Source organism: Silene latifolia, chromosome 7 (genome assembly GCF_048544455.1).
Source record: "Silene latifolia isolate original U9 population chromosome 7, ASM4854445v1, whole genome shotgun sequence".
NCBI lineage: Eukaryota > Viridiplantae > Streptophyta > Magnoliopsida > Caryophyllales > Caryophyllaceae > Silene > Silene latifolia.
The window spans coordinates 95,721,456-95,729,730 of NC_133532.1; the positions used below are offsets into that span (position 1 = coordinate 95,721,456).

An 8,275-nucleotide genomic window follows, 5' to 3' on the forward strand; every position below is an offset into this window, starting at 1 on the left:
TGCCTTTGCTTTTGCTTTTGTTGCTCCCTTTGTTCTTGCCATTTGATGAGCTAACCAAGAAAAAGATCAAAAATCTTCAATTTGTAGAATGCCCAAATTGATTTTGAAGGTGAAAGGCTTTGCCTTTATGAGAACAAAAATCAATTCAAAGGTGAAGATTTTGTTCTTGGTTTTGATTGTTAATGAAGATGGAGTGATTGATTTGCTATTTGAAAGATGGTTTGATTTGATTTTGGTGAGTTTTGTTGAGGGTTTTTGTTTTTGAGATGGAGAGGATGAGGGTTTTGATGTTATGGGTAGTGTTTATGAGTGAATGAATGAATGAATGAAGGTGGGGTGGGTATTTAAAGAACTCGACCATTTTAGGACGCAGGGGCAATCCGTGCGGATTAGGCGCAATCCGCTCGGATTCTTCAGCTTCAAATTTTCAAAAATCCCGCCTAGAGACGGGCGGATTCTGGGGAATCCGCTCGGATTCTTTTTGGATGAGACGGGCGGATTTCTTGCAGGACGGACGGATTCTTGTCCAGAGATTTTTCTTTGTTTTTCTTCAGCTGCAAGACGGGCGGATTGTCCACAAGACGGACGGATTCTGTGAGACGGGCGTCTTTCCATAAATCCGCTTGGATTCTTCAACAGATCAAGAATTTGCGGTTTTCAGCTCGGCCCAAGACGGGCGTCTTCTCATCGGACGCTCGGATCCTCTGCAGACGGGCGGATTCTCGGAATCCGCTCGGATTGGTCCTTGTGTACACGTTGATTCCATCCGTGCACCAACGCATTCCCTTATCATTCTTTCTTTCTTTCTTTCAAATCTTGTGTTCTTCATTGCGGGGGCACTACTAAGGCATCAATAGCCTAGGCAATTGCCATCCCCACACTAAGGTAAAGCACTACACATCAATTAAAATCATTAGTCCCTCCCTCACTTCTCTCTTTTCATGACAATTATTTTGATCAAAGTAAATAAATCCAAAAATGACAAAAATGCAATACAAAAATTAAATGTAAGTTAGGGAGTTAGAAATATTTACAAGTGGTGGTTTAGTGAGGACTCCACCAAACTCTCATTCTTGATGAGATGTCAAGGGGGCATGTTCAAGGTGTTGTTGATGTTGCTCAACACCTCGAAGAAATAATTAAAAGCTTGTTCATTGTTGTGGTAGAGGTCCTCAATAGACCGTGGCCCTTGTTGTTGATCATGATCGATGGCATGCCCAATGTAGGGATTAAAGATCCCTTCAAATTCGTCGTCCCAAAGACCACAAACTTCATTGAGTTGATCATTGAAAATCTCTCGCTTGGATGGAGACAACTCTCCCAATTTCTTCTCTTGGCCAATGAGGCCATCATCTTCTTCCTTGGTTGATTTTGATGAGCTTTGCAAGCTCTCCTTGTCATAATTCACTTGCTCTTTGAATGGAGCATCTTCAACTTTCTTCCTCCATTGGAGTTCCGATTTCTTCTTTTCATCTTTCCGGCTATAATGATCAATCATAAAACATGGCTCATGCAAACGAGGAGCTCTCATGGTCTTGTCAAGATTAAAAGTTATGCTTTCATCTCCCACTTCTAGAGTGAGCTCTCCATGTTTCACATCAATCACCGCACCCGCGGTGTGTAGGAAAGGTCTTCCTAAGATGATTGGAATGTTGGAATCTTCCTCCATATCAACAATGACAAAGTCCACCGGGATGAAAAACTTCCCAATTCGCACGGGGACATCTTCCCATATCCCTAATGGTGTCTTCGTCGATCTATCGGCCATTTGAAGAGTGATATTGGTACATTTAAGCTCTCCCATTCCCAACCTTTTACTTACCGAGTACGGCATGACACTCACACTAGCCCCTAGATCACATAAGGCTTTGTTGATCGTTGTGTCGCCAATGGTACACGGTATTGAGAAGCTTCCCGGATCCTTTAACTTTGGAGGTGAACTCCCTTGAAGAATTGCACTACTCACCTTGGTGAAGGCGATAGTCTCAAGTTTCCGGATTGACTTCTTCTTTGTGAGGATATCTTTCATGTACTTTGCATAGGCCGGAACGTGATTGATTAATTCCGTGAAAGGAATTGAGACTTCTAAGTTCTTCACAATTTCCATGAACTTTCCAAGTTGATCATCAAATTTGGGCTTGGCTTGACGACTTGGAAAAGGAAGTCTAATCACAATGGGCTCCTTTTCTTTGGCTTTGTCTTCATTTTTCTTTGAACTTTCTTCTTTTGATGATTCCCCTTCCTTGGGACCTTGCACCACAACTTCATTCTCACTAGCTCTCACAACTTCATCCTCAACTTGCTCCTTCGGTGCCTCATATCTTGTACCACTTCTCAAGTGAATGGCACTAACCGTTTCATGTCTAGGGGGATTACCTTGAGGTGGTAATTGCCCCTTTTGTCTTTGCGAACTTGAAGATGCTAGTTGGGTCAATTGTGTTTCCAACATCTTGGTGTGAGCTAGAATGTTGTTGATGGTGGTGTCCTTTGCTTGGCTATCCTTTTGCATTTGGGTGAAAAATTCTTGTTGATTTTTTTGCATTTGAATGACCGCTTTTTGGACATCAAAACTTTGGTCATTGTGGTGATTGTATGGATTTTGATTTTGGTAGCCTTGGTTTTGATTGAAAAAGGGTCTTTGATTTTGATTTCTCATGGGTGGTGGAGTGTATGTAGTTTGAGGGTTTTGGACATTTTGGCTCTTGTATGAGAGATTTGGATGGAACTTGGTGTTTTCATTGTAAAAATTTGAATAAGGGGTACCACTTTTGTAAGCTTGGAAAGCATTAACTTGCTCGGTTGTTCCCCTACATTCACTTGAGTCATGACCCAAGGTTCCACAATTCTCACATATCCCGCTTGGGATTGATGAGGATGTCGTCATGGCATTGACATGATGCTTTGATGATTTTGAGCTTTCCTCAAGTCTAGCCATAGCTTGTTCAAACTTCAAGTTGATTGTGTCAATGTGAGCACTAAGTTGAGCACCCAATTGAGTAACGGTGTCCACTTCATACTTTCCTCCTCTAGTAGCCTTGCGAGGCCTACTATATTGTGAATTATGGACCGCCATTTCCTCAATCTTGTTCCATGTTTGATTGTCATCAACTTCGGTGAACATTCCATTTGATCCCATATTGAGAATGTTCCTTGAATCTTCATATAAACCATTCCAAAATTGTTGCACTAAAAACCATTCGCTAAGTCCATGGTGAGGACATGAGCGACAAATACCTTTGAACCGCTCCCAAGCTTCATACAAAGATTCTTCATCCCTTTGCTTAAAACCCGTAATTTGAGCTCTTAGCATATTAGTCTTTTCCGGTGGGTAGAAATTTTTGTAGAAAGCTAGAGCTAGCTTCTTCCAAGAATCTATTCCAAGGGTGGCCTTATCAAGGCCCTTCAACCATTGCTTTGCGGTGCTGATTAACGAAAAAGGAAATAAGACCCATCTTATTTGGTCTTGAGTCACGCCCGTTTGAGAGATAGCTTCACAATAATCACAAAATGTTTCCATATGAGAATGAGGGTCCTCACTAGGCATTCCCCCGAATTGGCTCCTCTCAACTAGTTGAATGAAGGCGGACTTGGCAATAAAGTTTCCGGTAAGATGTTGTGGGGTAGGAGTACCATTTGGTAGATCCTCCTCGGTGGGTATAGAGTGTGATGAGAATTTAGGCATTGTAGGTGGATTTTGTGTGGTATTGTTTAATGGGTTCTCTTCTCCTTCTATTGCGAAAGGATTGACAAACTCACTAGTGGGTTGAACAACTTCACCAACACCTCCCAAATTCCTCCTAACAAGTCTCCTATTATTCGTCAAGGTTCTTTCGATTTCACGGTCAAAAGGTAACAAATCTCTTTGTAACATTCTAGACATGCAAAATATCAAACAACTCAAAAACAATTAGAACAAACCTTGAGGAGTTTTACTTCCCCAAGGTGAAAAAGACACAACTAAAAACAATAAAAGAAATCTTAAATCAATTAAACACCGTCCCCGGCAACGGCGCCATTTTTGATCGGAGCCATTTGGTGTTCACAATTAAGCATATGTGGTCGTTGGTCAATGGTCGATACAAAACACAATTTATACTTCACAAACAACTCTACAATTAGTAAAGAGGCAAGTAAAGGTCGGATCCCAAGGGACGGGTATTGAAATGAAGATTCTATTGTAACTAGTGGTGTCTAGGGGTGTCACAAATTGGGTTGATGTAGAAGGTTACTAAACTAAAATAGCAATGAAAATAAACTAACAAGGTAAATAAAATAAGGGTGTAAACAATTGATTAAAAGCACTAGGGTGTCATGGGTTCATAGGGGAATCATGGGATATGATCATACAAACATGTTCTCAAATTATAAGCAAGCAATTATTGTTGTGATGGATTGAGTTGGGTTATATCTTACAATCCTAAGAAAGTTTGGGTCCCGGAGCCGAATCTCTTGGATTGTACAACACCTACAAGTCGACTTAATCTTTCCTACTTAACACATGCATGGTCTAACAAGACTCGAGTTGGGTTATGTCTTACAAGTCAAGTTGAAAGGATAGAAGATGATAGTAAATGCAAGGATTCATAGGCTTAGCATTTCATCAAATATAACATGTGCATGTATTAAGATCAAAACAAGCAAGCAAATAAGATATGAAAGCATATTAATTTAAGCATGAATCATTCCCCATGTTGGTTTCCCCTAATCACCCATTAAACCCTAGGTAAGAGACTACTCACTCATTATCATATTGATCATGCTAGAAAGGTTGTCAATCATACTAACATAATGAAACATGATGAATAAATGAAAGTAATTAGCAGTAATTAAAAAGGGATTAAGAGATTATACCTACTAATGATTCCAATAATAAAGCAAGAATAATAGAAGTACTTGAATCCTAGATTGAGAGGTTGTCAATCTCCCAATAATAACCCAAATAATCTTCAATTACCCAAAATAAAGTAAGAACTAGAGAGAGATTAAAGAACTAAAACTTGGATTAAAACTTGATTAATATTTGATTACAATATTGAAGAGAGATTTGATTGATATTAACTACTCTAATTATTGATAAGAAGAACATGCTCCTCTAATTAGACTAATGGGGTATTTATAGTGAAAATTAGGGAGGATGCATTAGGGTTAACTAAGGGCTAAACTAGTAATTACACTTTTTAAGTTGAGCAAGGAGCCTCCGGGATTATTCGAGAGAAGGGCTTCTCCATTTCGTAGCTTGAAGAACGAAACTGTGCTGTGCTGTGATCCGTACGGCTGGGAGTCGGGACGGCCGGATCTGGGATGGACAATCCGAGCGGATTCTTAGGCAAGACGCTCGGACTGGTGAGGGGGAATCCGAGCGGATTCCTGGTGAGGACGCTCGGACTGGCGAGGACGGACGGATTCTCTACAATCCGTTCGGATTGTAGTTCAAACAGCCTTTCCTTCTTCTTTTTCTTCCCTTTTCTTCATGAATTCCTTGGGGATTTCCTTGGGGACTCAAGGATCCTTTTCTCAACAATGCTCTTCTACTATGCTATGTACAAAGGCCTTCTAGTCTTGTCTCTCCTTGATGCTTGGTCATTGAATATGATCAATTTAGCCTTGTTTTGCCATGAAAATGCAAGATTCTTACTCCTTTCCTACCAAGGGATCAAAATCTCAAAGAATATGCAAAACAAAGAACTAAAGATAAGAAATGACCCAAATAGGCACTAAAAAGCATAGAAACAATGGTAATTCGGGGGCTAAATATGCGCCAATTATGGTCGCATCAGTAACTGAAACGGCCATGGGCGTCATGCTAGCTCAAACCATAGGAAAAGAAGAAAGAGCTATCTACTACCTTAGTAAGAAGTTCTTGGAGTACGAGTGCAAATACACACCACTCGAGAAGACATGCCTCGCTCTTGTGTGGGCAACGAAGAAGCTACGCCATTACATGCTTAGCTACTCCGTCAAAATATACCCAAAATGGATCCTGTCAAATACCTCTTCGAGAAACCCGTTCTCAATGGACGCTTAGCAAGATGGACTTTGATGCTCTCAGAGTTCGATCTCAAGTATGTACCTCTGAAAGTTATAAAAGGGCGCGCCGTTGCCGAATTCTTCGCAGAAAACCCCATTAATGATACACAAACGATAGACACCTGGTCGTTTCCGGATGAGGATATACTCCAAACCGATGTAAACTCCTGGGACCTTTATTTTGATGAAGCATCGAACTTAAGAGGATTCGGAATAGGAGTGTTGCTCATTTCTCCTGAAGGCGAGCATACACCAATATCTGTCAAACTCGACTTCGAGGTGACAAATAACGCTGTAGAATACGAGGCTTGTCTCATTGGATTGCAAGCAGCAGTAAGTTTAGGCATCAAGAATCTTGGAGTGCATGGGGATTCATCTTTGATCATCAATCAAATTACGGGATCTTGGAAAATCCGAAGTGAAAGCTTAGCACCTTATCAAGCCAGAATAGACCAAATTGCCCAATTCTTCGATCAAGTAACCTACCTACACCTACCTCGAGAGGAGAATCAATTTGCAGATGCTCTTGCAAAACTTGCATCTTTGATTAATATGCTGGATAGCATGGTAGAAATGCCTTTATGCATCGAACAACGGTCAGAGCCAGCTTATGTGCACCAAATCACCAATTAAGAGGAAATCACAGAGGAACCTTGGTTCCAAGCGATCCTAAACTTTAAACTCAATGGCACCTATCCACCGGATATGGACAAAAGGGGACAACGTGCTATACGCTTACTAGCTTCCCAATACGTTCTCATGCAAGGAGAGTTATACAAAAGAACACCTCTTGGTGTAATCCTACGCTGTCTTGATCATTCACAGGCACCGAAAGTGATGGAAGAAGTCCATGATGGAGAATGTGGCCCTCACATGAGTGGACCCATGATGGCAAAGAAAATCACACGTTTGGGGTATTATTGGACCACAATGGAATCCGATTGCATCAAATATGTAAGACATTGCCACAATTGCCAAATCTTCGGGAATGTGCAACATGTCCCTCCTTCATTACTTTACACCATGACATCTCCCTGGCCATTTTCTGCTTGGGGAATTGACATCATCGGCAAGATCACTCCAGCCGGAACAAGAGGTCACTGTTTCATCCTAGTAGCAATCGATTACTTCACCAAGTGGATAGAAGCGGCTTCCTACACCAGTCTTACAACCAAGAACGTGGCAGAGTTCATACAAACCAACATTATCTGTCAATACGGTTGCCCACATGAGATCATCAGTGACAATGGATCACATTTCTAAGCTGAGACTGAGCAATTGTTAGCCAAGTACAAAATCAAGCATCACCACTCCTCGCCATATAGACCACAAACTAATGGCGCAGTAGAGGCGGCAAACAAAAACGTTGTCACAATTCTCAAGAAAATGATTGACAACTATCGAGATTGGCCAAGCAAGATCCCTTTGCTTTATGGGGATACCGTACATCTGTTAGGACGCCCACTGGGGCCACCCCTTTCTATTTGACCTACGGCATGGAAGCTGTACAACCAGTCGAGCTAGAAATACCATCCTTGCGTATTTTACTCGAAAGTCAAATCCCAAAAGCCGATTGGAAGAGGGATAGATATGAAGAACTCATCCTCCTGGATGAATGAAGATTGCGTGCATTACACAATGTGCAAACATATCAGGCACGTATCAAACGAGCCTTCAACAAAAGGGTTAAGCCAAGGAACATCAAAGAAGGAGACTTGGTCCTCAAATCAATTAGAGCTCTTTTACCTGTCGATCCACGAGGAAAATTCAAACCCAATTGGGCCGGGCCATTTCTAGTCAAGTCCATACTTCCAGGGGGTGCGGTTAGGATCACAGACTTAGATGGGAATGAACTTGCCAACCCGACAAACCTCGACCAACTAAAACGTTACTATACCTAGAATAAGAGCAAAAACGCGCCTCGCGTAACCTCACGTGTCGCTCTTGTGGCACGAAATAAACGGCCCCTGGCCAAGCTGAAATAAGCTAATGTCATCTTGCTCTTGCATTTTGACAATTTGTCATCCTCATATCATCAAATAAACTGAAATGCATTTTAGGAGTAAGTGAAAGCTCATGCTTATTTTCTAAGTTCACTACAAGCTCTTGCTTAGCACAATTATTCTTTTACATTTACTTGAACTACGCGCAAGGGTTTGATTTCATTTTTTAAATGAATACGTAGGCAATTCTTCACAGGATACAACCCATTAATTATTTTAAATGTGAATAGAAGGACATTTGCAAA

The 8,275-nt window shown here is 41.2% G+C and overlaps 1 non-coding gene across 1 annotated transcript; it reads left to right on the forward strand.

Annotated features, from left to right (window-relative positions):
• The first annotated feature begins 3,203 nt into the window (after positions 1-3,203).
• On the forward strand, positions 3,204-3,310 carry LOC141593525 (small nucleolar RNA R71). Its single transcript, XR_012521603.1, has one exon. It is a non-coding gene; the product is annotated as a small nucleolar RNA R71 (small nucleolar RNA).
• Positions 3,311-8,275: the final 4,965 nt, after the last annotated feature.